The sequence below is a fragment of the Podarcis tiliguerta genome (assembly GCF_965153285.1).
Source record: "Podarcis tiliguerta genome assembly, chromosome: 4".
NCBI lineage: Eukaryota > Metazoa > Chordata > Lepidosauria > Squamata > Lacertidae > Podarcis > Podarcis tiliguerta.
In genome coordinates this window covers 32,770,334-32,790,980 of record NC_139537.1, presented here as the reverse complement: position 1 = coordinate 32,790,980, position 20,647 = coordinate 32,770,334, and the positions used below count along the sequence as shown (strand labels likewise).

General features: G+C 41.2%; 2 protein-coding genes and 1 long non-coding RNA gene across 4 annotated transcripts in view; 1 reads left to right on the top strand and 2 right to left on the bottom strand.

The window, feature by feature from the left end:
• FILIP1L (filamin A interacting protein 1 like) overlaps positions 1-20,647 on the bottom strand; it is a 182,625-nt gene that overhangs the window by 86,533 nt on the left and 75,445 nt on the right. The gene's annotated exons all lie outside the window — the stretch shown is intronic.
• The window catches only part of CMSS1 (cms1 ribosomal small subunit homolog), a 177,411-nt gene that overhangs the window by 91,080 nt on the left and 65,684 nt on the right, over positions 1-20,647 (top strand). The window lies entirely within an intron of this gene.
• Positions 17,586-19,014, bottom strand: LOC310676965. The gene is made up of 2 exons (XR_014510822.1): positions 18,902-19,014; positions 17,586-17,763 (listed from the first exon to the last, which is right to left on the bottom strand). It is a non-coding gene; the product is annotated as an uncharacterized lncRNA (long non-coding RNA).

Here is a 20,647-nt window from a genome sequence, read left to right as displayed (position 1 = left end):
CTTGACACTGGAAGCTGAAAGGTGTACAAGCTTTATCAGCAAGAGATAGAGTAATTTGGCATGCACTTTTTGTTTAAAATGTGCTAGGTTGTAATCTGTAAAATTGGTGACAATGTTCAGAACCTTATGGATTTTAAGTTTGGCGTGATCCAGTGGGAAAAAAGGTTTATCTAATCTATTACACTTGCCTCCATCAGTGATTAGTCAGAATCTCTCCCCTCCCCACCTCTGCCTCTACCCACCCAGAAATTTAGCAACAAAGCAAGATGTTTGTTTGCTTCATCCAGAGGTATATTTCATAAAGTTCTCTTAAAGCTGTCATAGACTAAAATAAGAACATCTTTTATTAATTTGTCCAAACCTCTTTTAAAACCATGTCAGCTAGTCTAAAGCAATTCCATTACTTAATTACATTTCAAGTGGAGAAATGCTTTCTTTTGAAGTTTCGGTATTCTAAGATGCAGAAAACTCTGTTTACTCTCTCCACTCTGTTTATAAGTTTGCAGCTTCCCATCATGCTACCCATTAATTCTCTTCCTCCCCCCCCCCCCCCAAAAAATCCTAGAATGTTCCAATCTCTTAAACTTTCATACTGATTCCTGACATCAAATTTGTTTTCTTCAATGAACTTTCTGTGATGACCATTATATTTTTTTCTCTTTCTGAAACTTTAAACTAGAAAATTGTTTATTCCTACTCACTTCTTCCTACTTTACAACCCATCACTACTTATCCATAAGGGGTGTGGTTGTGTGTGTCCTGGCTTCTCATTCAATCACCTGCTAAATTTGCTTGTTCTGAACCTTTTATGATAAAACATAAAAATATAGAAATACAATAATGTTTTCTTGAGAGAAAATAAAAAATTCTATTTTCCTGCTTCTTACTCCTTTCCCTGTCTAATTTGTTTTGCTATGAAATAAATAAGAATAAAAATAATACTTTAAAATTGAGCGCAAAGTTGAGTAATTTTTAAGCGTTATAAAATAGCATTGACTGGCTCATCATAAAATATAAGCAATATCTTAGGCAAAAGATGCAGGTAGTAGAATGGAATATAAGATTTATTTATTTAAGTGCTAACAAACTCTCATGTGTCTTTGCTTGAATATTTTACATAAGCGTGCCAGAAAACAAATACCACCCCCAACCCATTATGCTGTCAACTCAGAATTTAGAGTGCTGGTTTTCAGAAGATAGGCCTGAACATAAGTGGCTTTATGAATCCCATGTGGGGTTTCCCCCCTAAACATTTATGGTTTTTTTTTCTAAACACCTAAATTAGCTTTAATTTAATGGTCTCTGGGGTGGGTGCTTAAGACAAGTTTCACTGCCTTAATTAATTTCCTTTAGTTTGTGCCTAAATTTCCTTTAGTTGTGCTTTCCTTTTAATCTCAGTCTTCGGCTCTTGTGTCACTCACATTTTTTTAGTACAGTTGGGTGGGTGGAAAGGAGTGTTTCCTGGTTGGCAAGATATCATGAACACATTGTTTTGGAAGTGTTTTGAGAGCGTGGAACTGATCATTCCCTCTACTGCCTTTTTTCTAGGTAAGAATACTGTTTGTGTTGAATCTCATACGCAGGACGCTCTTATTCGGTAATGTATGAGCATCTTTTTTAATTGAGGAGATGTTAATGCCCACAGAACTATTTTTGTACCAGTTGAGTATGGCTCTTGGCCATGGCCATTTTCAGATGGCACAACCATGGTGAATGACCGCTGAGGGGGACAAATGGAAAGCAGTTAAATGTCTGCATGCGTCCTGTGTTTCATTGAGATTCCTGGTCCTCAGGGTTCCTGATTGATATGCATATGTAAACTCTGTTGGAAACATGCCCAGGAAGGTCGCCAACTTCCCAAGACACCAGGGCGTCTCTCTGGTGGTCCTCCCTGGCTGTAAATCTCCTTAAGTCCAGAGAGACCGGTGATAAGCGACCCCTCCCTCCTGAGAGGAACACACTTGTCTTCTGGCATATCATAGCAGAAGAAAGAATCAATCAGTAGCTCTAAACTACTTTATTTTAAGTCTATATACAGAGAATCCATCATCACGTCTGTGCTCTTTGAGCATCAGTACGGAACAGCCACACCTTCAGAAGTGAAACTAAACTTCCAACAGTACTGAGACTTCCTGTCTCATGCTCTCTCAGACACTCACACAGACATTCAGCTAAGGGTTGCATGGAAATGTGATATAATATAATGGTCTTAAATGGCAACATCTCACATTTGTCCTCCTTTGAAAAGCAGCAGAACAAAATTATCCATGGGCAAATGCACCTGATACTATAGCTCCATAATACTAAGACCATGAGGTCAAGCAACAACACTCTCTTTCCAAATCTTGGACTATTTTTATCTATTCCTCAGATTTATAACATAGCTCTTAGGCAAGGGTTCCTGAAGCAACTTACAAACACAAAAACCTGTACAGTAGTAAATTACACAGAAGAACAACAGCTTAGCAGGTTTTAAAACAAATAGAAATTCCATCAGTCATATGTAAAGGAGCAGCCAATGATGAAACTACAGCAGAAATGTCTATAAATGAAACTCCATCTTGGTTGGAGTTCATTTCTGAAGTTACTTACCAAAGTAATAAAAATTCAAGTAATTAGTAGAAGGGAGCATAACTACATATAGTATCCTTAGACCGCAGCCCCAGTTTAAGGAGATGGCCAAATTGGAAAGGATTTGGAGAAAAGCTGCAGTTACGACAAAGTTGTCCTATTAGACGTGACAAGTATGTGAAACTGCAAGGTAGGATGTGCTAGCAGTTTTCAAAATGTTGTGGAAGCATTCAGAATGTTATAGGGAGATGGTGAGTTGATGAGTCCGAGCAGTTTTACTGCAAGGTGCTTCATTAAATCACACAAAAGAGATTTCTTTGCACTCCTCTTGTGGCCTTGAGAAAATTGGGGAGCATAAGGAATTCTGACCTTAAGTTATGTGTTGGCTTCCACTGTATAAGGGAAGCACAGAACAGTGTAGCTATGATACTGCTAACTGTGGCTCAGAGGGGTCACGTATCTTCCTAACGGATGTCATAAAACACTTTCATGCCAAACAAAGCATCTTTATAGTGGACATTTTTAAGCTTAAATGTTTTTATACAATAAACTTTTGGAGAGCATTCCAAAACCAACTAAATTCCAACAGCAAAAATAGTCAGGCTGTACTGTAGAAAAGAAACTTGGTATAGAAATGCTAATCAATGTAAAACTGGGCTTATAATGCAATCTTGTTTTAACCATTCTGTTCCCCATATCTCTTCTTTTCAAGTGGCAGTTAGACACAATGTTGATGTAGTCCCCAAAGAGACAAAACTCTTTCAGTTCACAATTAAGTTGGGGGAAATGAGAAGTTGGCTGAGAACATGAGTTCATTTCCCTTTTTCCTTCTCTCCCCACTTCTTTTTATTTTAGTTGAGGATATAGTATACATAACTACAGGACTGAATTACTTTCTACTTGTATATAGTTTTAATTCATGAGGTCCAAGCATGAGGTAATAATGCAGGAGACATTTTAAATCCCTTCCTAAAGAGTAACTGAGAAGCTAATACTGCAGCCTTTCCTTTATCTGTTAGTTGGTAGTTTGTAACTGAGTATGAGTGAGAATAACATTAGAGCTTGTTTTCTGCATTATTCTTCTGGTCTTTGCCCTCTTATAGAAGATTAAAGGTGTAGAAGAAATGTAATAAAGCATGAAGACTTTCATGTTTACAAGCCAGAGGATAGCTTGCTGAGACTTTATTCTTCTTTCATAATGCAGAATGTCTCATGTGCTTAATTAGAAATATTTTTATAGTTAGAAACTATATCTTTAGTTGGAAAAATAATAATCCTGGAAGTTATTATCATGAGAAATTAACTACAGACCTCTACTGTTTGTCAGACTATATGAGGGCCAGGACTTGCAAAACTGTCTGAAGAGGAACACTCTGCTAGTCAGTGTAGGCAGTACTAACCTAGATGTGTTAAGAGGAAGGCATGCTTGGCAAACCCTCACCCTGATCAACTCCTGCCCAGAAACCTATGTCCCCACGTGGAAGGATGTGCGGATCCAGAATTGGCCTCCACAGTCACTTATGGACTCACTGTTAGGACCATGTTCATGGAAGACAGTCTTACTTGGCCACGAGTGATTGCCAAGGAAGAAGAAGAAGAAGAAGAAGAAGAAGAAGAAGAAGACGACGACTAACTTAGAGGGACCTGTGGTGTGACTCAATATGAGGCAGCATCCCATGTTCCTATGGATTTCTCAAGCCAAGAAATGCCAAGCCTAATACATGCATATATGGACCTGCTCAGCTCCTGTGTTCTTGAGAGATTTCTTGGCCTAACAGCTGTCTTACCACAATTTCCTCACCCAACTTGGTAGCCAGACCTCCTTCCCTTCACAACTGCATTTTCCTCCTCACTTCCATGTCTTTGTCTATAGGAGTGAGAAGCCCAGGAAGGACCAATGGCAATCCCAACAAGAAGAATCATAAAGGGCCTCTTCAGTATTTACATTCTGAGGACACTCAGCCAGTGGAGGAGGGCCAGTGAAAGGTGTGACCAGGGGAGGCAGCTTAGTCTAAAGAGCATCCCAAGGCCTAGTAGATAAAAGAGTCCTGGGGGACACATTCTAGTCCTCAAATCTGAGGTTCCCCACACCTGCCCTAGAGAACACCTTTGGAAGCAAGGGCAGGATATAAATTTATTTATTTTTAATCCCTGATTAATCACTCAAAGGATATATTTTGTTTTAATTAGATGAGCCGAGGACCTGGGTGAAATATCAAGATATCACCCAGGACCGGTATGAGGAGCAGACTTCAATGTTGGCTTCACTCAGAGGTATATCACTTGTGAAACCGCCACCACTCCTGAGTCCCTCTGCTAGCAACTTCCTCCAGCTAGCAGAGGGACTCGGGAGCGGTGGCGGTTTCACCATCATCATCATCATCATCATCATCATAATAATAAAAATAAATTTTATTTATATCCCGCCCTCCCCAGCCGAAGCCGGGCTCAGGGCGGCTAACAACAATTAAATAATCAAACAATCAAACATTCTAAAAACATTCCATTATAAAAATTAATTAAAATCAAATTAACGGCAACCGTTAAGCAAAATTCTGTGCAGGTTGCCAGAGGAGGGAGTCAGGCTGGGCCCTGACCAAAGGCCTGGTGGAACAGCTCTGTCTTGCAGGCCCTGCGGAAAGATGTCAGGTCCCGCAGGGCCCTAGTCTCTTGTGACAGAGCGTTCCACCAGATTGGAGCCGCAGCCGAGAAAGCCCTGGCTCTAGTTGAGGCCAGCCTAACCTCTCTGAGGCCTGGGACCTTCAGGATGTTTTTATTGAAGACCGTAGGTTTCTCTGTGGGGCATACCAGTGATATATTGCTGAGAGAAACTGCCATCCTACTCTGCCCTCATACTGCGCAGAGGGAGAAAAAAGCTGCGTTGGTGAGGCACCAATACAACTTGTTCCTCCCTCTGCATCTTTTAACTGCTCGGCTGAGGAGTGTGCGGTTGCCTCTTCTCTCAGCCAAGCAGTTAAAGAATCCCCCAGCCCGGCGTTGGCACCTGCGCAAGCGGGGATAGCACTGAGGATGACTCAGCTGGGGATGGAGTGCCCTCCCCATCCCCGGCAGAGCTGCACAAAGGATCCACGCCTTTTTTTTTCCCCAACATCACGATATATCGCCAGACTGCGATGTTTGGCTGGCGATATACCACGATGCTGAAAAGCTGATATTGCCCAGCCCTAATGGGCAGAGGAATACCACAGTTGTGGAATCATAGAATTGCAGAGTTGGAAGGGATCCCAAAGCTCATCTAGTCCCACTCCCTGCAACGCAGGAATCACAGCTGAAGTATCCTTGAGAGGTGGCTATCCAACCATTGTTTATGAACCTCCAATGAAGGAGAGGACATCACCTTCTGAACAGCTCTTACCATCAGAAAGTGCTTCCTAATGTTTAGCTGGAGTCTCCTTTCTTTCCATTCAAACCCATAGGTTCCGGAGCAGGAGAAAACAATCTTGCCCCATCTTCCATGTGACAGCCCTTCAGATAGACAAAATCAGGTTGATAAAAATGAAAAACGACGTTTGCACTTTTTAAAAGGAAGTTTACTAGAAAAAAAGGTTGCAGAACTCACCACAAACACCTCCCTTGTTCTCTTACAATGACAATGGTGCTGGAACTAAGTTCTGGAGAGTTCCGGCTGGAAAAAAAAGCCCTAGATAGAATTAAATATTTATTATTATTCTACTAAACTTGTTTTTTTAAAAAAATGCAAACAGTTGGTTTTCATTTTTATCAACCTGATTGTATTACACTTTGGTCATGTAAAGAATAAAAAAACCTAGATTGTAAATAGATTACATCACTTGTTCTCTATTGCTTATATTTTGTAACTGAATAGCAATTTAGTGCCAAAAATATGACTCGAACAATCAATAGGAAGCAATCTGTACAAGTTTATACAAGAGAAGCATATATTTTGTTCTTTAATCACAGCGCTTCAAATGCCTGTTGTTGTTGTTTTTGTAAGCAGATTGTTGCTTGGGGAGAAGTCACCTTTTTGTTTTTGATAATGTTAACCAAAATAGCGTGTTTAGCTGTGGAAGGCCCTGTGATATGTAGACCCCGTGGCTGAAATTACAAGTGTTTTCCATTAACAAGACAAGATTTCTATCATTTTATTAGCAAATCCATTAGCTGCTTCAAAGTTATAAATGTGTATAAAGTAATGGTTCCATAATAATTTTTCAAAAACTTAAACTTCAGATCTCTCACAAGAGCCCTGACATCCCAAAGAGCGCTTCCTTGGTTGATCCTCAAGCAGGCCTGACCATTTGCGACCATTTGGTAAGAGGTTTTGCAGCTGTGAAGTCGGTAGAGCATGAGACTCTGTATCTCAGGGTCGTGGGGCAAAAGATTCCTGTATTGCAAGGGATTGGACTAGATGAAGCCCCTTCCAACTCTATGATTCTATGATCAGCTGCTCTGTCCTGACTCCAATTTTATGTTACTTTATGTTACTTTTTGGGACGCAGGTGACGCTGTGGGTTAAACCACAGAGCCTAGGACTTGCCGATCAGAAGGTTGGTGGTTCGAATCCCCGCGACGGGGTGAGCTCCCGTTGCTCAGTCCCTGCTCCTGCCAACCTAGCAGTTCAAAAGCACATCAAAGTGCAAGTAGATAAATAGGTACCGCTCCAGCGGGAAGGTAAACGGCGTTTCTGTGCGCTGCTCTGGTTTGCCAGAAGCGCTTAGTCATGCTGGTCACATGACCCGGAAGCTGTACGCCGGCTCCCTCGGCCAGTAAAGCGAGATGAGCGCCGCAACCCCAGAGTTGGTCATGACTGGACCTAATGGTCAGGGGTCCTTTACCTTTACTATGTTACTTTTTAACGTTTTCAGTTCCGATTCTTTGGAATAAGGTAGGCTAGAAATTTTACATGGCTAAATTTTAGTTCCTTTTTCTTAGAACTGATACACTGCAATAGATAACACATTTTAGAAATAACCAAAGGCTGTTGGAAAAAGCAAGAAGAAGGTATAATACTGTCCCAATTTCCTCCCACCCCCACGCTCACAGATACCAGTTCTGGCTTCTGCTTCCAATATTATCGTGTAATGCTATGTGTGAAAAAGATTCTTGAATTTTGTTAATTTGTTTTTAGATATATTTAGAATTGTTAGTTTGGGAGTGTGATTTTTTGGGGAGTATTTATCATTTCTATGGATGTAGGCTTCCTCAAGTGCAGTAATATAGATAGATAATATGCAAATTAAAAAATGAAATGAAATGAAGATGGTGTTTGGCTACCACAGATCAGTGCAACACAACCAACAATACAATTGTGTTCCTGATACAAAGTAAGAGCTAAAAGCATGTGCCAAGTAAAAAACTAAAACTGGACTTATCCAACTGCAGACCACACATAAAATCATATTTATTGTAAGGGAACCAAGGGCAGTATCCAACTAAATAGTTCCACTAATGTGCTTGTACTTTGGACAGCTCATAATAACTTCCCCTCCCTCCTATTTTGCCATGCACCCTCCATGTCCCCTAAATCTGTTGAGTGTATTTGTGTGTGTGTGTGTGTGTGTGTGTGTGCGCACGCCTCATGTTTTTATTTTATGTAAACATAAACTAACTTACATTAGTAGCAAGATTGTGACTCTATAGGCTTTTTTATTTTTATTAAAGACCGTTTTGTAGATTTGAGGATATTTTGATTTGTCAGTCTTAAAAATAAACATCCTTAAAACAGTCTTTAAAAAGCAACATCCAGGTCATTTTGTAGCAAGTCGGTGCCTTTATGTTCTCATTCTGTTCAACAAGAAATGGCAACCTTCCCTGTTGCTCCTGCCTTCCTAAGTAAGATGTGTCAATGTTGTGACTGCTTGCTAGTTTTCACCAAACAAGGGTGGGCTGTTGCAGAAACTGTGTATGGCATTTAAAAGAGAAGTGTGAATGGCAGCCATTGGCACGGGAAGGATCGAGGAACCACAGATTGTTTTCTCATTGGCGAGAGAATGCTCAAAGCAACATAAAGTTAATTGAAGAATTCCTTGACAGTGAAGTCAGACTCAAAATAAGCACTTGGGATCTGTACTTTTCTGAATGTGAATTATCTGTAAGCAGGAGTGAAGTTAAAACAGTTTGAAAAGAACATGCTTTTAGCAAACATAACTGGCTTGTGTTATGAACTGTCCCGTTTCAATTATTTGTCAAAATAATATGGACTGGCAGTAGGATCTCTAATTAGCTAAAGCTTGATTTATTGAGCTGGCCCCATGTAAACCATGATGTCATGCTGCGCTGCACAAAATTACAGCTCTCGTCTCACAGTTTAGGTAGTTATTTTTAACTTGGAATGCCCCAGTTTAGTACATCTTGGCTTTTTAGCTTCATGAACTTGCTGTGTTCTTTCTTCTTTCCTTTCATCAAAGCTTTATGTTGTACCATATTAAACCCGATAACAAAGTCCAGCGCAACAGTTTCTGAGTACCTCTCTGGGCTCTGGGTAACAAAATGATTAAAAAACTGCATGATTAAAAACTGATAGTTTGAGGAAAGAAGAATGCAAATGAATCGCTATATGGCATATGCCAAGTGGTTGCATCATGATTACGTCTGTAAGTGCGCAACTGGGAGCTTTAAAAGCATGATGTAATACTTCAATGTTTCCTACGATTTATTTTTCTAAAATAAAGGCACAATCTAGCCAAGTGCTGAACACTTTCTTTCTGAAATGGAGAACTTGAGCTCGGTGAAGCTGAAGGTTGAAAGATTCAGAACAAAGAAAGTACTACTTTGTGGAGTTTATAGTTAAACTTTGGAACTCACTCCCACAGGAGGCAGTAATGGTCACCGACTGGGATGGCTTCAAAAGGGGATGAGATAAATCCAGGGTAACTAAGACTATTAATGGCTTCTAGCCAGGTTGGCTATCCTCAGAGGTAGTATGTTTTTGAACTCCACTGGAGGGGAGAATGCTTTTGTGCTGAAATCCTATTTGCAGGTTTCCCACAGGCATCTGGGTGTCCACTGTGAAAACAGGAAAATGGAGGATTTGGGCCCTTTTATTATGTTCTTTGGAAGGACAGATCGTAAAGCTGAGGCTCCAATACTTTGGCGACCTCATGAGAAGAGAAGACTCCCTGGAAAAGACCCTGATGTTGGGAAAGATGGAGGGCACAAGGAGAAGGGGACGACAGAGGATGAGATGGTTGGATGGTGTTCTTGAAGCTACCAGCATGAGTTTGATCAAACTGCGGGAGGCAGTGGAGGACAGGAGTGCCTGGTGTGCTCTGGTCCATGGGGTCACGAAGAGTCGGGCACGACTAAACGACTAAACAACAACAACATTATGTTCTTACAGAGCACATTGTACAATGGTACCTCGAGTTACATACGCTTCAGGTTACATACGCTTCAGGTTACAGACTCCGCTAACCCAGAAATATTGCTTCAGGTTAAGAACTTTGCTTCAGGGTGAGAACAGAAATTGTGCTCTGGCGGTGTGGCGGCAGCAGGAGGCCCCGTTAGCTAAAGTGGTGCTTCAGGTTAAGAACAGTTTCAGGTTAAGTACGGACCTCCGGAACAAATTAAGTACTTAACCTGAGGTACCACTGTATTTCAGTAAATGAGCCCTGGTTCCTGACTTCCCAGTTACAGGACAAATTTGCTATATAACCTGGAGATGCTACTTAAAAGCTATGCTTGTCCTCTTTACCATTAAGGAGCTGTGGATAGTTGCTCAAGAGATGCACAAGCAAAAAAATGAAAAGGGAATATTCATCCCAGTTAAAGAAACAAAACTGGAAAGTGTAAGTAGAAATGTAGGGAAAGAAGAATTGAGCAAGCAGTTTATGAGGCAGTCACTCCACTTCTGAAGACCATGTGGGATCCTTTAATAGCTTTTGTGGAGGAAGACACTCACACCTATTGCAAGAGGAAAGAGATCTGTAACTGATTTTCACAGAGCTGTCCACCCTCAAGGGGAAGGGCTGTAGCTCAGTGGTAGAGCATATATGCCTTTTGTTCCAAAAGGTCACAGGTTCTAAACACTGCACAGTGCTGCTTCTTTCTAATTAATCTAGCTTGGAAGCATCTGCTGGCTGTTTGCTGTAATAAACATTGATTGATTGATTGATTGATTGATTGATTGAGCTTGGAAGCATTGATTGGAGATGACACTGTGCATATGTGGTGAAATGGTATCTGGTTCGGAGGCTCTACTTGTGTGCTCCTGTGTGAGAGCTTGGTGGGCACAAGGGAAGGGCCTTTTCAGTGGTGGAACTCACAGAGGAGAAAGCTATCAATTGCTACTTATCGTGATGGTTCTATGTAACCTCCAGTATCTGAGCAGTATGCCACTAAATACCAGTCACTGGTAAGTAACAGTGGAAGAGTGCTATTGTGCTGAAATCCTGTTTGCAGGTTTCCCACAGGCATCTGGTTGGCCACTGTAGGAAGCAAAAGCCTGGATTAGATAGGCCTTTGGCCTGATTCTGCAGGACTATTCGTCTGTAAACTCTTTTCCAGTTGTGATATTCCAAGGCGCATCACTAGGCCCTGAACGTATCTGCTCACTGCTGTTTTCTAACTGGGCTACTGTGTTTCTGGTGGTGCTTTGGGGTCTTACTGGGTTAGGTGTTGCCTTAATGTTATTTCTGGTTGCTCTTATTTTACCACTTTTATTGCCATGTGTTTTCTTTTTAAAAATTGATTAGAGATTATATATTGTTGTCTTATCGGTAGAAGCTGCCTTGGGAGAAATTGATCCTAAAGGACAGCTTATAAAAGCTTTAAATTGATAAATAAATGCTAATTGATGTAGGGGGCGCTCCTGTTACCACTGAGGCTAGTAGTAACACAGAGACAGCAGTTGGGGAGTTGATGGAACTTTTAAGATACCAGATTTACTCAGTAGAGGTCAAAGTAACCTCCATTGGCTGCATATGGTTCCAGATAACAATTCATGCACGTGTCCAGAAGCCTTTATTGTGTTCATATTAATGGTCAGTAAATGAACTCCTGGAGCTCTAAATATGACCCGAGGCCTGTACTACTATGCCATGTCCCAGTCTGGGTCATTATGACATATGTAGCAAATTAGAGAGCTTAACACTGTGCTCTTATTTCCATATAAAATTTAGTCGAAGAGCTTGCTTTCTAGGAAGAGAGAGAAATTTCAGTTTTATGCACAGCAAGTATATTTTCGGATGCAAGAAGAAACACCAGCAGAAGCAGCTACAAAACAAGTAAGCAGACAACAAGAAGCTAGAACCAAATCAATGGAAAGCATTATGGAATAAGTACGGTAGTTTTTCACCTCTGCTGGAAAGCACCAAGGCAGCAGTGATGGGGAGCCTATGATGCTTAAGATAGTAGACTCCAGACCCCATCAGCCAGCATGGCCAATGATCAGGCGTGATGGGAGCCAATGCAACAACAGCTGTATGGCCACATGCTCCCTATACCTGCACCTAAGGGAAGAACAGCCCGAAACAGCTGTAGGGAGTTGTTTCCATGTCTCCTTCTTGCAGCCAATATTCAAACTAAGCTCAGCTTATAGAGCACTGACAAACCATGGGTTCAAAGCAAGAGTGATGGTGTATCTAAAAGATGTTGGTCCCAGACCATTAAAATCTTTAATAGGAGGCACCTATGGGCCTGGAAGAAAACAGGTAGTCAGAGCTAGTTCTGCAATACCCGTTAAATATATTGCCGCTCTGAATCTGTCAGGAGCATGAGCAGCAGCATTCTCTACTGCCTGCAATTTGAGTTGCCTTTGGAAGCAGCTCGCTACATCAGTTGCAGAAATTTGTCCTAGAAGTCACAAGATCATGGAAAACTGTAGAAAGATTCATTCTCTCCAAATGGGGGTGGAGTATACTTAACAAGTACAGTTTGTCTATTTGGTAGATTTTTTAATCCCTCTTTTAAGCCAAAGTCCTCAAAACACATAACAACATTTACAAATAAATGTATAAATGAAGTTAATAAAAGATTCCGAGATGTTGTTGCTATCTGCCTTCCATGACTAGGACATCAGGCTCTAGGTGTCCTCAGGTGGGGAAATTGCTAAGCCAACTGTCAACATAGGGCTATATGTTGTTGGACTCCAATTCCCACCAGTCCCAGCCAGCATACCCAATAGATAAGGATGCTGGGAGCTTCTGGAAAGGAATCATATTAATGACCTCCGTGCCAACTCATCTATCACTGTTCCTGAATACCCCACCAAAACACAGGGATTCCTTGCAATTTTACATTCATTGGTCTGAGCTCAGCTCAAGCCTGTTGCTACCTCACATTCACCACAACCACCAGACCTGAGATAGCAGCTCCTGGATGCTTAGTAAAACAGAGCTGGGTGTCATCAGAATATCTGGCTTTATATCATTTCATATCATTTCAGAGGACAGCCTGCTGACTGAATAATGGGGGCGGGCGGGCGGGCGGTGGAACAAAAAACGATGTAGGAGACAACATAGGATTGAATATTGTGGAGGTGGGTATGGTTGGCTGTAGGAACACTCCACAATGCAACATTTTGTTGCACCTCTCTCTTGTAGGTATTAAATAGCACTGGTGATGACACCAAATCCTATGGCATGCTGCAAGACAGTTCCCAAGGGGTTGAACCAAGGAATCTAAGCATCTATACAGTGGAACCTCAGATTAAGTACTTAATTCGTTCCGGAGGTCTGTACTTAACCTGAAACTGTTCTTAACCTGAAACACCACTCTAGCTAATGGGGCCTCTTGCTGCTGCCGCGTCGCTGGAGCACAATTTTTGTTCTCATCCTGAAGCAAAGTTCTTAACCTGAAGCACTATTTCTGGGTTAGCGGAGTCTGTAACCTGAAGCGTATGTAACCTGAAGCGTATGTAACCCGAAGTACCACTGTATAGCACTTTCTGATATTTAAACTCCTTCATACATATTTATTTATTTCATAAAATGTATACACCACTTGATTGTAAAAAACAACAACAAAGCAGTTTACAAAAAGAAAAAGCAATAAACTCGAGAAAAAATCACAACCATACTTTAAAACATACAAAAGTTAAATTCATCACGTACTCCTTATAACAGCACGGTAAAGTTGATCAGAAATATTTGAGGTGTTGCTTTGTTGACTCCAAAGAAAGCGATAGAAGGTGATGCTTTTGCTAGATAAACCTCCATAGATGAAAATGCTTGCAAAACTACAGGCTGAATGCTATGAATCTAGTATATGTTGGGTAGCTTTGAATCGAGGCAAGTATACATCAGCCACATTAGTGATTATGAAAATAACAGCAAAATTCCAGTTTAATTGATTGGTACTTATGGTTTCTGACTCAAGATATAAATTAAATAATGGTTCCAAATAAGAATATAAAAGTTCTGTAATTTTAATTAATATAACATGTTGAAGAATTAATCAAAATTAGCAGCTATGCAGCTATTTAAGCTGCTTCAACAAAATTTACACCATATGTTTCTAGATGTTATATCAACTGCCTTTCAAACCACTGACATGTTTGTGTTCTTCCGTATTAAAATACCAGTGTTACTAACTGGAACAATACATTGGTTTCTGGGGAGGGAGGGCCTTTAATATGTTGTGTGTTAGCCTGCAGACAACAAAACCTGCAACATAATTGAAAATGTAAAATTGCTTAAACCTAGCACATATAACTAGAGTTCGCAAAAAGCAGATGTTAAGTTCAGCTCCTTTTATAGGATTAAAATCTTCCTGGTGGTGTTTTTTTTAAAAAGTAAATTTTCTCTTTCTTGGATATTGATCACTTCACTGTGAGCCACCTCTTTACCTGAAGGAGTGCTGACCTGCTTAGCGCTGCTTAGCACTACATTAGGTTTAAATAGTGTGACAGTATGGGGAAAGCACCTCAAAGTGCAAGTAGATAAATAGGTACCGCTCCGGCGGGAAGGTAAACGGCATTTCCGTGCGCTGCTCTGGTTCACCAGAAGCGGCTTAGTCATGCTGGCCACATGACCCGGAAGCTGTACGCCGGCTCCCTAGGCCAATAAAGCTAGACGAGCACCGCAACCCCAGAGTTGGTCACGACTGGACCTAATGGTCAGGGGTCCCTTTACCTTTTATGGGAGAATAAATGTGGAAGATGGAATGTAGGAAGGGGACTGGACATATCGGCCAATATCGTGTTCTTAACTTCCTGACCATAGTCCCTGGTGCGAAGTAGCATTCCCAATTGTGCTGCCTCACTTATTTTACACTGCTTTTGTTAGATTGAAATATTACTCTGCATTCCTCAGAAAAACGACTGCTAACTAATGTAGCAGTTGGATGCAGTCATGGTAGTGACACTTGCTACCTTGAAGAGGAATTGCATTTTCCAGCAACCAAATCCTGTAATTTTATATTGTTATTTTGTCAACATAAGCATAAAGGGTAATGAGGCTTTATTGTGTAATACAAAATATAAAAAGGAATTAAATGGATTTTTTTAAAGAAAAAAAATAGCTCTCTGTTTTTCTAAATCACAATACCTGCAATTACATCTTTAAATGGTAGCATGCAAGCAAATGCATAGTTTTTAGGAGAATTTTTGTTTTTTGTTTTCCGTCATGTGATGAGAAACAACTCAATTGGCACAAGGGAATATTTCCTTCATCCATGCATGATTAATATTATTGCAATTAAAAGCGACAGGGAGCATAATTCCAATATGTTTCTTGAAGCAGTCTTCCTTTACTAGATGCCTGCTTTGTGGTTTCAAAGAAATCTGGCTTTAAGTAGTATGAATCATCTGTAAAAAGTTGAAAGGAAAGTGGAAGAACTGCTGTTCTGGATCATAACAAGATCTTGTTTCCAGCAGTGCCCAGCCAGATGCCTCTGGGAAGCTCAAAAGGGCATCATGCTGATGGATTTGAATTTTGTCCAGCTGAAAAGCCATCACCCAGTTTAGATGCAGTCACCCAGTTCAGGGTGGAGGATGTCTGAATTAACTTGGTTTATTGGATTGAGAACCATCGCTGTGCCTACAGTCTTCTTTCCCACTTTGTCACCCCGTTCCTTCTGAGCATGTACCCAACATTAATGAAGATATCCACAGTTTACCATTATGGCCAAACTGGGAAATTGTGCTTTAAGCACTACTTACAAAGCCGTTTAAGAAACCTGGTTCCTGGTTTAATAATACCTGTTTGCAAAGAATGGTACAAAGAAACTGTGTTTGAAAGAGACTTATTGGGAAGAATTTTGGTGGTTAGATGGCCAGAAAATAAACAGAACCAAGGTGCAAGTGTATACAGTTGCCCACTTCTGCAAGAGGTGGGGCTTACTAGAATGGTCTATGCCCAGAGATTTACAGATCCTATATGTTTCCAGAATGCTTTGGGATATTTAGGTGGAGACATTAGAGATGATACTGTATATTTCCAGGTGGTCTCCTTAAATTGCTGCTTGGCCTTGGCAATTGACAGCGCTGACCAGAGTGCCATCTTTTCAGTTTTGAGGAGATCCTAGTGCATAGTTTAGTGAAAGGTTGTCAGATGGCTTGAACATACGGTAAATGATAGAAAATTAATGACCAAACCCTTTTGCAGACATATGTGGTGGTGGCAATAGTAGCAGCAGAGAATATATTTTCCTTCTGCTACCTCTGTGTCAGCTAGATCACATCCTTCTCAGTTGTCCTGTTTTGTTCCAAAGAAGATACTCCAGAAGGTGAAATGACTGCACATCCCCCCCCCCACTTGATCCTCTATTGATGAAGTTGCTTCAATCTAGTCCCACTTAGTGGCAATTGCTAAGGCAAGCAATTTCTAGAGGAAACCTTCTGTGCTGACCTTTTTCAATCTGGGTTCCATCCTAGTTTGGGGCCTACTACAAGGACAGAGCCAATCATGTGGGTCTTTTTACTTGATCAGCATCCAGCCAGCAGAGAGTTGGAAGGTGCTGAATGGGTATGAAAGTCTCAGGCTTAGGAGATTATACTGTTCATGTACACTCTAGAGTGGTGAGGGAACTCACCACTATGTGTGGAAGGGACCTAAGAAGAAGAGAACAACAATACAGTCGTACCTTGGAAGTTGAACGGAATTCGTTCCGGAAGTCCATTTGACTTCCAGAATGTTCAAAAACCAAAGCGTGGCTTCTGATTAGTTGCAGGAAGCTCCTGCAGCCAATCAGAAACCACCGAAGCCCCGTCGGATGTTCGGCTTCCAAAAGAACGTTCAAAAACCGGAACACTCACTTCCGGGTTTCCATTGTTTGGGAGCCGATTTGTTCGTGAGCCAAGGTACGCCTGTACTTAGCATTTATTGCATCCCTCTAACGCAGGTCAGATAAGAGACTTTATTTTCCCTTGGTAACACCATCAATATCTTATTTTGCAACACTATATTTTAGAATAAGGTCAAGTCGAGTAATAGGAGCATCAGTCTTTCCCCAGGATCACTATTCCTTTTTAGGCACCTGAAAACTGGAGTTTCACTACTCTGTTCAGTAGTTCTTGACCTTGCTGCCTATTTGTTAAAGGTGGGCAGGGTTCTTGTAGCAGACTGTGAGTTTATCATTCAAGGGATTTGGCAAATTATATGCTCTGTGTAAATATGCTTACAAAGTATTTGAAAAGGATTTGGTAATGGAAGATCTCTAGGGGAACCATACACAAATGTACCAAAAGGGTGATGTCCACTCTGCCTTTTGTAGCGCGCTAGAAGGAAGAAGTTCCTAATATGGAAAGGTTGATGACCATTGCTCTAGCTGATTTAAAATAGGCACAGCCTTCATCTCAAGTGTGGGTGCTATATTGAGCCTGTGCTGTTAAACTTGTTGCCAGTTTAAATGTAAGCAAAAATCCATGGTTGGATATAACTAATCTTTCTTTTTGTCCATGAAGTATAACAGGTTTAGAAATGGTAACTTATTCATAGGAAGAAATTGCTTCCAGGCCATAATTTTATATGCCAAGTTTCATTTAGGAATTGCATTTTATGGCCAAATGATAAAGTATTGGAAAGCAGGAACATTCTTAATTGTAACAAACTAGTTGCTATAAGAGTATGAATGTAATTTAATGTCACTGGAACTAAATATTTACTCTTCGGTTTATTTAGATCAACTCTGTTCCTTTTTAAACTCCAAATTTCTCCATTCCATCTCTTTGTCAACTGGCGAAGTCTCCCCTAACTCATAATCTTGGTATCTGTGATGTTAAAGAAACCAGAGTGTGAGGTCGAAATTTCCATTGCATAGCTAGACAGGAATCTGAAAGGAATAATGCCAAAATCATTTAAACAATGAATTTATAGGAAAGATGACTCAATCGTCAATTCCAATTCTGGAGAACAGAATTAGTTGTATAAATTTGGCTGTACAGATTCCTCTTCATATGATGAGCAGAGGTGAAACAGGGTGAATACTTTTACACTGATTGTGCCTCTTTCTTTAACTTTTCAAGCAGAACAGAAACGAAACACATTTTTGTGTGTTCAGTGCACAGAAGAACTACCCTCTCAGCTTCTTTCGTGCTTTCCCTAAAAAGGAATACTCAGATTACAGCAACATTGCCGGTCTTGTGTGTGTTTTTTCTGCTGATGGATGCATCAGACTTGTACAGAAGGTGGAAAACAGAACTCTTGCTGCATCTCACATTCATACCTTCTAAGGTAAAGGAGAGATGTGTCTACTTTAGATGGGGCTTAGAGCTCTACATTGTTGGTGGGGGCAGGGGCTCCTTCCACATTTCCCTTGACAAAAAATTGGCGGATATTGGGAAACTGAATGCCCCTCCTCTTTCAAGTTTCTCCCAGGCTCCCTGTCCCCTTTCTCATTTCCTCAGAGTGTCTTGCCGTTCTCTCTTGCCCACTTCTGTTTGGAACCCCACTGGTTTTCTTTTGATTTTTTTTGCCAGAATCTTTTAATCTTTGCTAATAGATTTCGTTGTGAAAAGAAAGACATTTACCTGTCATGAATCGTACCCAAATTGCACTTTTAGCTTACTACAAACTCCTGTGCTAACACAGCAATATCTGACATATCCACACATCTGAGAAATTAACTTATCCAGCTTTTGTCCGCCTAGGACTTGCCGATCACATGGTCGGCAGTTCGAATCCCCGCGGCGGGGCGCGCTCCCGTCGTTCGGTCCCAGCGCCTGCCAACCTAGCAGTTCGAAAGCACCTCCGGGTGCAAGTAGATAAATAGGGACCGCTTACCAGCGGGAAGGTAAACGGCGTTCCGTGTGCTGTGCTGGCTCGCCAGATGCAGTTTGTCACGCTGGCCACACTGGCCATGTGACCCGGAAGTGTCTGCGGACAGCGCTGGCTCCCGGCCTATAGAGTGAGATGAGCGCACAACCCTAGAGTCTGGCAAGACTGGCCCGAACGGGCAGGGGTACCTTTACCTTTTATACTCAAGGATGGCCAGGTGTTAAGACACTGCTTGGAATCCCATGGGGTTTACAGCACAATGGAGAAAAATTTCCTAGCTCTACATCTTGGGGTGAAAGAGTCAGGTTTTTGTCCAGTTGGTGAGAAAGGGGGAAGAAGGTTATGCACTCTGTCTCCGGGGTTTGAGTGCCTCATTCATTAATCAAAATACAACCCCTGACTAGGGAACTTTGTTATCTTTGTGCTACCCTGAGGAAAGATATATGAAATTTGTCAGTATGCAGAAGACCACTTGAATGAACTTTTGTGAACTGGGTCTGCCAAGTAGTTTAAATACTTAAGTGCCAACAGTAAAGCTCTTAGGTATCTACCTAAGAATTAGACAGGTGTCCAAACTTCTTAGTTATGTTTGTCCCACCCCAAGAAGGAGGCATTTAGAAATTTCTGAACCTGAAAGTTCTCTTTAGACAATGTGGCTAATAACCATTCGTAGACTTACCTTATTGGGGGAGGGGTTGTTCGCCAGAGATGCAGTGTTTAATAGATTCCTATACTATGTCCTTATTTGCTTAGCAGTAAATCTTACTGAGTTCAGCAAGATTTAATTATATATGTAGGACTTTGAATTTAAACTTCTGGAGACAAGATTGACATCTCCTTTTGTTAAAAATAGAGGCGATTGTTAAGAGCTGCATCCTGTTTACTACTCAAAAAGTGGGGCACCAATACATTTTAAAACATATCTTCATTAGTAAATCACACACACACACACACACACACACACACCAATTCAAAATGCATAAAACCAGGCACACCAATAACCTGCAGCCAAATCATAAGGTATGCACAACATTTAGAAACTTTGTGATACATTATGGAACTATATTCAAGAGTATGTCAAGTGTTCATTGTTTTATGCAAGCTATCAGGTATATCTGATGCCACTAAACTCAAAATAATCTCATGGGAGACCATGCCTCCTGTGGGAGCAAGTGCTGCGCGAAGAAGTACAGACTTCCCCCCATCCGCATTTATGTGAGGGTTGCGTTCTGGGCCCTGTGGACATAAGTGAAAATCACATAAGTGGCGAGCACCCTCTAAAAAGCCTCTAAAGGTCCATTTTTCCCTGTTCTCCAGCTCTCTGTTCAACTAGAAGACCCTCAAAAGTGGCGGCAGCTGCTGTGCTCTGCGTGCATCAGCTGCTAGGAAGAGAGGCTGAGCAGCCTAAACAAAGACCCACTACACCTCCAGTCTCTGGGGATTGCTTTGCCCACTGCCATTTCCTGGTATTTCTTTATTTCCCGGTGCCGTGTGTCTACACAATAGCGCACAGTCGCATGTAAGTGGGAAGACCCCTGTCCCTTCTTTTATCTGTCATGAATCTTCCAACGTTCAGTGTCATTGGATGTTCATGAATTCTAGCGTTATAGAAGGGGGAGATGTAAATAATTTTGATTTCAGGCATCTCTTTCCTATAGACACCACGTGTCCCAGATTAAAGTTATCTGAAGTTTGTCACAAGGAGCTATGAGATATGTCTGTCTGTTCCTTCCTTTCTCCAGAACTGGACAAATATCTGCAATTACAGCCTAAGCCTAAAAATAATGCTTTCATTTTATTTGAAATTGTGTTTATTATAATAGTGTGGGTGTCTCCCTCGCAAAGCCTTGTTGCCAATGAAATCCCATTTCCCAGGGCTTTCATGTGATACGAGCTTCCATGGCAAATTTGTATTTGGATTGCTGCAGGCAGTGCTTTTT